The 8,352-nt window shown below is 44.1% G+C and overlaps 1 long non-coding RNA gene across 1 annotated transcript in view; it reads left to right on the plus strand.

Moving 5' to 3' along the window:
• LOC141277317 (uncharacterized) overlaps positions 1-7,778 on the plus strand; it is a 72,523-nt gene extending 64,745 nt beyond the window's left edge. The window contains exon 6 of the long non-coding RNA XR_012328477.1: positions 7,493-7,778. This is a non-coding gene — a long non-coding RNA (uncharacterized lncRNA). The remainder of the gene's footprint in view (positions 1-7,492) is intronic.
• The last annotated feature ends 574 nt before the right edge of the window (positions 7,779-8,352 follow it).

Genomic DNA, 8,352 nt, shown 5'->3' on the forward strand with positions numbered 1-8,352 from the left:
TCATCCCTGTTTTCTCACTTCTGTCTTCTCTTTTTTTGCTGATTAGTGTGGCTAAAGGTTTTTCAATTTTATTGATCTTTTCAGAGAACCAGCTTTTGGTTTCATTGATTTTTTTCTATTGTGTTTCTTTTTTCTAGTTTACTGATTTTCACGCTAGTCTTTATTATTTCCTTTTTTTCTGATTACTTTGGGTTTAATTTGCTCTTCTTTTTCTATACCCTTAATGTGAACCCAAGAAAATTGATATGAGACCAATAGATCAATGGAATAGAATGGAGTCCAGAAACAGAGCTGCACATACACGAACAACTGATTTTTAATAAAAGTGAAAAGACAACTCAGTGGGAAAAAGATAGTCTTTTCAAGAAATGGTTCTAGGACAATTTAGATATCCATATGCAAAAAAAAGAATTTTGATTCCTATCTCACAACATATACAAAAATTAACTCAAACGTATCACTGACCTAATGTAAAACCTAAAACACTAACATTTCTAGAAGAAACCATAGGAGAAAAGATTTGTGATCTTGCAGTAGGCAAAAATTTCCTAGCTTCTGTCTGAAAAAGTTGTACATTCTATTTTTATTCTTCTGGGGTTTACTTCTCACACATTAATATGTATACTCACCTCCATTTAACTTCTTAATCTTGTTAATAACTACTTGTTTTCTCCCAAAGAGACACGGACCAGGTACTTTTCACTAGCTCTGATCTTTTTTATTTCTGCTCTTGGTATTGTCTGGAGATTGGGTTATGGCTTATTATATTCTTTTTCTTTTTTTTTTTTTAATTAATTAATTTATTTATTTATTTGGCTGTGTTGGGTCTTCATTTCTGTGCGAGGGCTTCCTCTAGTTGCGGCGAGCGGGGGCCACTCTTCATCGTGATACGTGGGTCTCTCACTGTCGCGGCCTCTCTTGTTGCAGAGCACAGGCTCCGGACGCGCAGGCTCAGCGGCCATGGTTCACGGGCCCAGTTGCTCCGCGGCATGTGGGATCTTCCGAGACCAGGGCTCGAACCCATGTCCCCTGCATTGGCAGGCAGATTGTCAACCACTGCGCCACGAGGGAAGCCCCCTTTTTTTTTTGTCATCATTTATTCAGCTAGCAAAGAACTTGACTAATTTATTTCCATGCCATATATTTCAAAACATTCTCTGGTTTTATTTTTCTCCTTGCTGGAGAACTCCCTCCAACAAAGTCTTCAGATGAGGTCTTTGTGTGAGAAATCTTCTGAGGGTCTCCTAGAGCACCTGACACTACCTTCAATTCATTCCTTCACTCAAAAGATAGCTTAGCTTGATATAAAATTCTAGGGTCGGGCTTCCCTGGTGGCGCAGTGGTTGAGGCTCCGCCTGCCGATGCAGGGGACACGGGTTCGTGCCCCGGTCTGGGAAGATCCCACATGCCGCGGAGCGGCTGCGCCCGTGAGCCATGGCCGCTGAGCCTGCGCGTCCGGAGCCTGTGCTCCGCAACGGGAGAGGCCACAACAGTGAGAGGCCCGCGTACCGCAAAAAAAAAAAAAAAAAATTCTAGGGTCAAAATTCCTTTCTTTCAACATTTCAGAAGCATCTCTCTAGTGTCCTCTTGAGTCCTATTGAGGATTCTGACGTCAGCCTACTTCCTGTCCCCTTAGAGATTATCTGCTTTTCTCTCTGGATAGCTCCATGAAAACGAGACCTCTGCTTTACTCACGGCTTCATGTTTAATGCCCAGATCAGTCCCCAGCCCAGTCCTTCAGTCAGCATTTGCTGGATGAGTGAATGTTATACCATTCTGCCTCCAGGATTAGTGTTATAGGCAGTTGTGTGCTTACACTGGTGAGCACGGTAGGCAGGTGTGGTGTGATTTGACAAGAAAGCCACATAGAAGCCTCAACTATTCTTCCAATGTTTATAATGACCAGTTGAAATTATGGCCCCCTGGTTCAAAGTCAATGTCACATTCAAGAAGCAGAGGACAAGAATTAATTTAAAAGAAATTTTCTCCCCCCCTCTCCCTCCTCCACAGGGAGTTATTATTCCAGCAACTCCTTCCCCTATGTTCTTTTTCTGTTTATTCTCCGTATCTGCTTCAAGAAAGTTGTCTCTGACCAAAGTGTACAGTGAGTAGAAGCTGGGGACATGGACAAAGGAGGCAAGAAGTTAGTCTGGCAGCTAGAGAATCGGAGAGAGGTCTTCTGTAAAAACCCTCTTGTTCACAATTTATACTCCTGAAACTCTACCCTGGCATTAGGTGTCTGCTGAGTATTTCTTTCTAGCTGGAACACTTCCCTCTCAGTCTATTCAACATCTACTTGCCTACAGCTCAGATGTTACCTCTGTGGGGCCTGAGATAACAATTAGGTACTCATCTACACATTATATTTGAGTCCCTACTGCTTGGTAATAAAAATATGTTTCATTTCACCCAGGTGATAACATGTAGTGTTTGGAAGGGACTTCAGGGAAGGTATGATCTGCCCCCCAGCCAGTGCTGGCGGTTTCTCAGCCCTGCATAGTAGATTCAAACCCTAGACCAATGAGATCAGAATACCTGCAGGTTGGGCTCAGGCGTCAGGAATTGGTAAACGCTTCCCAGCTGAGTGTGTGTGCAGCCAGGAGTGAGCATCACTGCTCCAGCATCCTGGCTAGTGGATATCCCAGAGGCACCATCGTGCACTGGAATACAGCACAAAATATAAGGACTTCGGGTTTTTAGTTTCAAACCAAAGTTCAGAGATTTTCCAGGTATATGATCATGGACAAATTAATATTTCTGTGCTTCAGTTTCCATATCTATAAAGTGGGAATTTGAAAATACACCATCAGATCTAACTGCAGAATATACATGGACATCCACACTTCCATTAAGTAAATTTGAGAATACATAGGAAATTGCTTATACAATTTCTTATCTATCTAACTATCTATCTATCATCTTTACAATCTGTACATATATTCTTTCTGTGATCAAGATTAAAGTAATTTGTGGGACTTCCCTGGTGGTCCAGTGGTAAAGAATCCACCTTACAATGCAGGGGATGCAGGGTTCTATCCCTGGTGGGGGAACGAAGATCTCACATGCTGCGGGGCAGCTAAGCGTGCGTGCCACAACTACTGAGCTCGCATGCCTCAATGAGAGAGCCCACGTGCCACAAACTACAGAGCCCAGGCACTCTTGAGCCTGCGGGCCACAACTAAAGAGAGAAAACCCGCACTCCACAACTAAAGAGAAGCCCATGCCACAACAAAAAGCCCGCACCCTGCAATGAAAGATCCCGCGTGCTGCAACAAAGACACAATGCAACCAAAAAAATAATAATGATAATAAATAAATAAATAAATAAAATGTATTCTTGAAAAAAAAAGATTAAAGTAATTTGAAAGCCAAAATTTTTTAAATAAATAAAATAAATGGAGATAATAAAACACGCCATCCTCTTAAGGTGGTTGTGAGGGTTACAGGAGAGAAGCAGTATAAAACACTTAGCATAATGCTGGTACATTGCTAGTGGTAACCAACCTTCAAGACCATCCCAAAGATTCTCGCCACGTAGTATTCATCCCTATGTGTAGTCTCTTCCCACGTGACAATTACAGAAATAACAGAGAGGGATGTCTGAGGCTAGGTTGGAAAAGACATTGCCCCTTCCTCCTTGCTCTCTTTCTCAAATCATTTGCTGTGGTGGAAGCCAGTTACTATATTATGAGGTTGAAACTCAGGTACTACATGGAGAGTTCCCCTCAGTGGGGGAACTGAGGCCTCCTGCCAGCAGCCAGGTCAGGGAACCATCTTGAAGCACATCCGCCAGCCCCAATTAAGCCTTCAGATGACTGCAGCCCCCGCCGGGATCTTTGCAACCTCGGGAGAGATCCCACGCCAGAACCACTCCTCTAAGCCACTCCTAAATTCCTGACTCACATAACATGCATGAATTAACAAATGTTTATCCTTTTAGGCCGCTATGTTTTGGAGTAACTTGTTATGCAGCAATAGATGAGCAAAACACCCAACAAATCTATCATCATTATTATTATAAAGCACTTCCTAATTTTGAGCTGAAATCCATCTTCTCATAATCTCCACCCTCTCTTCCAGTTCCGTTTTTTTTTTTTTTCAAGCCACATAGAAAGAATATCATCTTTCTTCCTCATGGTCAAAATGTTCAGTGACTATCTTCATGCCCACAGTTTAATTAATCAGACCTTAGCTGAAGAACAGTCATTGTGCCAGGTACTAGGGTTGCAAAGAAGAGTAGGACAGGGACTCTGCTCAGCCAACATCCCTCCTTGTGAATGAAGGGACTTGGCTCCCAGGTGCAGGAAGAGGAAGTCCCGATGGAGGCATGGCTGGTTCTACTTAGAGAAGTGAGGGAAGGCTTCTCAGAAGAAGTGGCAGGAGCTGAGGCCTAAGGGATGAATAGGAGTTCTCCAGGCAGATGAAGGCGAAGGCTTTCCAAGCAGAAGTTACAGGCAGCAGACCCCACACCTTCATCCCTCCACCTAAGCCCTTTCTCCTCCAGGGCACTCATCTCCTCCTCTTGTCCAACTTTTGGCACAGTTTTGAGTCCCTCCACTGCCCCATCCCCACCCCCAATCTGAGTAATTCCACTCAGGACACACCCTTTCCTCTCACATGATGGGGCATCCAGATAGAGCCAAGTCTCCTCCAGGGTGGTCTGACCAGTGTGGGGTAAATTCAGCCATTCCCTTTCTTTTTCTGGAAGTTCCACTGGGTCCAGAGCTGCCTGAGGTTTTCCTGGCACCCACATCCTCCTGCTGACTCATGATGGGCCTACAGGCGTCTGGACTGCTAAGTCCCTTTTCACACGTGCGCCTGTTAAACCACATCTCACTCAGCTTTGTACTTCTGCTGTCGTTTTGTTTTTACAATTTTTCCTGGGTATTTTGAAGTTTGATAATTTGATCTATGCAAACTGCTAATCTCAGCTCCTGGTTGGCAGGGGCCACACAGAAGCAAACTGGACCACAAAAACTCACTTTAGAACACGCCCTGGAAACAGAAGCCTTCTGTCATTCTAAGGCCATTGTGGTTAGGGGTGATTCAGACTGACTGCAACTCCAACCAGCTTCAAAGATCTCACCGGATAAGAGCCTGTCTTGGATTTGGGGATGCCTTCGATGAGGGAAAGGCCATGGTGGGGTGGGGTATGGGCTGTGATGCTTTACAGATGGAAGGGAATTGGAAGGGGATGTTTGTCTGGTTCCCCACGGTTCCCACCTTCCCCAGTCAGGGAGAATCGGGCCATTGTCTAGGTGGAACGCTTGGCTTGTTTATCTTCTTAGGCCCAGTTTGGTACGAGGTTTTCACTCAGTTTTTCTTCTACCCAAAAAACAACCACAGGAAGGGGCTGACCTGCCTTTGGCAAGTGTCCAATCCATGTTCTCCTTCTCCATTTCTCTGCCTCTTTCCTCTATCACCGGTTTCTAAGAGAAAATAAGAAGAGCAAGCTTCCCCTTTTGTCCCATCAAGGCAACATTTAATCATTCATTCATTCAACTAGTGTTTATTGAGTACCTACTATGTGCCAGGCATTGTTCTGGGTGCTGGCAGTCCTAATGTGAAAGACACAGCCCCTGGCATCAAAAGGTCACAGTTCTGGGAGGAATCTCAGTAGTGTTAGAGGCAAACCAGAGGAGGTGAGAGCACATGGTAGAAGCGTTTGACCCAGCTTGGGAGGAATTAGAAAAGTCTTCCAGGAGAGGAGACACATAAGCTGATTTTTTTTTAACTTTTTATTTTATATTGGAGTATAGCCAATTAACAATGTTGTGATAGTTTCAGGTACACAGCCAAGGGACTCAGCCATACATATACATGTATCCATTCTCCCCCAAACTTCCCTCCCATCCAGGCTGACATAGGCTGATCTTAAAGGTAGAGTTAAAGTTAGTCATGGAGAATAATCATTATTATCATAGCTTTTGTTAAACATCTTCTCTGTGCCAGGCACTGTGTTAAAATCTTTACCTATATATTATTTTATGTTAATCCTTGCAACACCACTAAGAGGTTGCTACTGTAATTATTCCAGCTTTATGAATGAGGAAAGTGAGGTTTAGAAAGGTCAATTTGCTCACGGTTTTACAAAGAATAAATAGCAGAAGTGAGATTTAGACTCAGATTTCTCTGACTCTGGAGCTCATTCTTTAACCCAGGGCTGCTGTGTATAGCTGTGCATGTTGTTCACTGCACAACTCCAGGCACGGCCCTGCTCTTAATGACGCATTATGCATGGGAAGGATATCCAGGCAGAAGAATCTTCCTTTACAGAAATACGAGAAAGCAACCTAGATTTGGGAAACTGGCTCTGCAATGTAGCCGTGTCAGGGGCTAAGGAACTCCTTGAAGATGGGCAGCTCCTTTTGCACCTCCTGTGATTGCTATTGGAACTAGCTATTAGCATCTTGGGAGAGCTCCTGGAGCCTTGTATATGGTGAGGGACCCACTTCTTCCTTCTCACAGAGCAGTGGAACTCTCTGCCAGAGGTGACACGGATGCGCTTAGTTCCCTTCTGAGCTGTTGGTCACACACACTTTCCAGTTCATAGGCTGCATGTGGTCCCAGGTTCATGAATTTCAAAACACCAGATGGAGGCGTTTGAATCTTTCTGCTGTGCTGTAATATTTTCAATAAACCTTGGACAACCGTAATGACAACAACAACAAAAACTTTATTTACAAAAACAGGCAGCTGGCCTGCGGTCTGTAATTCACCAATTTGATTTTTTAAAATATTGCATTGAAATATCACTTCCCTTGAGTATTGAGTTTTCCAGCATCCCTTTCACTCACCTCATCCCAGCCCCTGCCCTGCTTAATTTCGCATGTGTCCCTTGACTGGATGCTAGTTCAGAAAAACCAGCATCTATAAATCTTTTGGGAAACAAACCAAAAAAAAAAAATGTATAAGATGATATTGGGGAATATTGTTACTCTTTAGGTGATAACGGTTTTGTAGTTATGTAGAAGATGTCCTTATATTTTGGAGATGGCTTTGGCAAAAAGTACACTATATATATACACACATACACATATATATACATACACATGTATATATATAAAAATAGAATAACAATTGGATTTCGGTGGTAGGTATATGGATGTTAATCGTACTCTTCTTCCAATTTTTCAATATGTTTGACACCTTTCATGATAAGTGGCTTTTACAAAATCTTATATAAGCCAAACTTTTACAATAATATAATAGACTGAAGACTGCCTGAAGGAGGAGGATTGCCCCACCCTGGGGAGGGGGACAGAGACACCTCACTTGCTCTGAAACTAACCCAACCCTACTCCTTTCAGCGCCTCCCCACCCACCTTACCTGCTGCCTGTCCTTGCTCCAGACCCATGAGGAATGGGGGGTAATGGCACAATAAATTTTCAACTTAGGCTGAAATACAGAATTTCAAATGAAGAAGGTTCTAATTAATAAATATCATTTCGCCCACTTCTGTGTTGTCTTCTTTCTCGTGGTATTTCCCAGGAGTGTGCAGTGTGAAACAGGCGGGCCCCACATCAGACCCAGGAAAGAAAGGAAAACAGGATCCGTTTTTATTACATAAGGCAGAGGTTGTCACAAGTGGGCCTCTGACCAGCAGCAGTAGCGTCAGCTGGGACCTTGTCACAACTCCTGGCTGCCTACCTCAGACCTGCCAAAGCTGAAACTGCGCTGCGGCCTGGCAATCTGTTTTAAGACGTCCTCCAGGTAATTCTGATACATTCTCAAGTTTGAAAACTACTAATACAAAGACATGCAAAAATACTTATAAATAGACTTCTTAAATTTGGTTCTCAGTAGACTTAATAGATTTTTTGTTTGGCTGGTTTTTGATTTTTGGTGTTTTGTTTCGTTTTGGTCTTGGCCACGCCATGTGGCCTGCGGGATCCCAGTTCCCTGACCAGGGACTGAACCCGCACCCTCGGCAGTAAAAACATGGAGTCCCAACCACGGGACCGCCAGGGAATTCCCCATATATACTCCGTTCTATTCCACGGTGATGGATATCCATTATAAACAGGTCTACAGTGACATTCACCTGTGTATAATTCTGATGAGGAGGTTCCATTACAGTGTTCTCAGAACCTGTAGCAAGTGCTTTATTTTTTTGTTTCTTTTGCGGTACGCGGGCCTCTCACTGTTGTGGCCTCTCCCGTTGCAGAGCACAGGCTCCGGACGTGCAGGCTCAGCGGCCATGGCTCACGGGCCCAGCCGCTCTGCAGCATGTGGGATCTTCCCGGACCGGGGCACGAACCCGCGTCCCCTGCCTCGGCAGGCGGACTCTCAACCACTGCGCCACCAGGGAAGCCGTAGCAAGTGTTTTAGAAAACTGCCCGTTTCACTTT

The sequence above is a fragment of the Tursiops truncatus genome, chromosome 20 (genome assembly GCF_011762595.2).
Source record: "Tursiops truncatus isolate mTurTru1 chromosome 20, mTurTru1.mat.Y, whole genome shotgun sequence".
Taxonomy (NCBI): Eukaryota; Metazoa; Chordata; class Mammalia; order Artiodactyla; family Delphinidae; genus Tursiops; species Tursiops truncatus.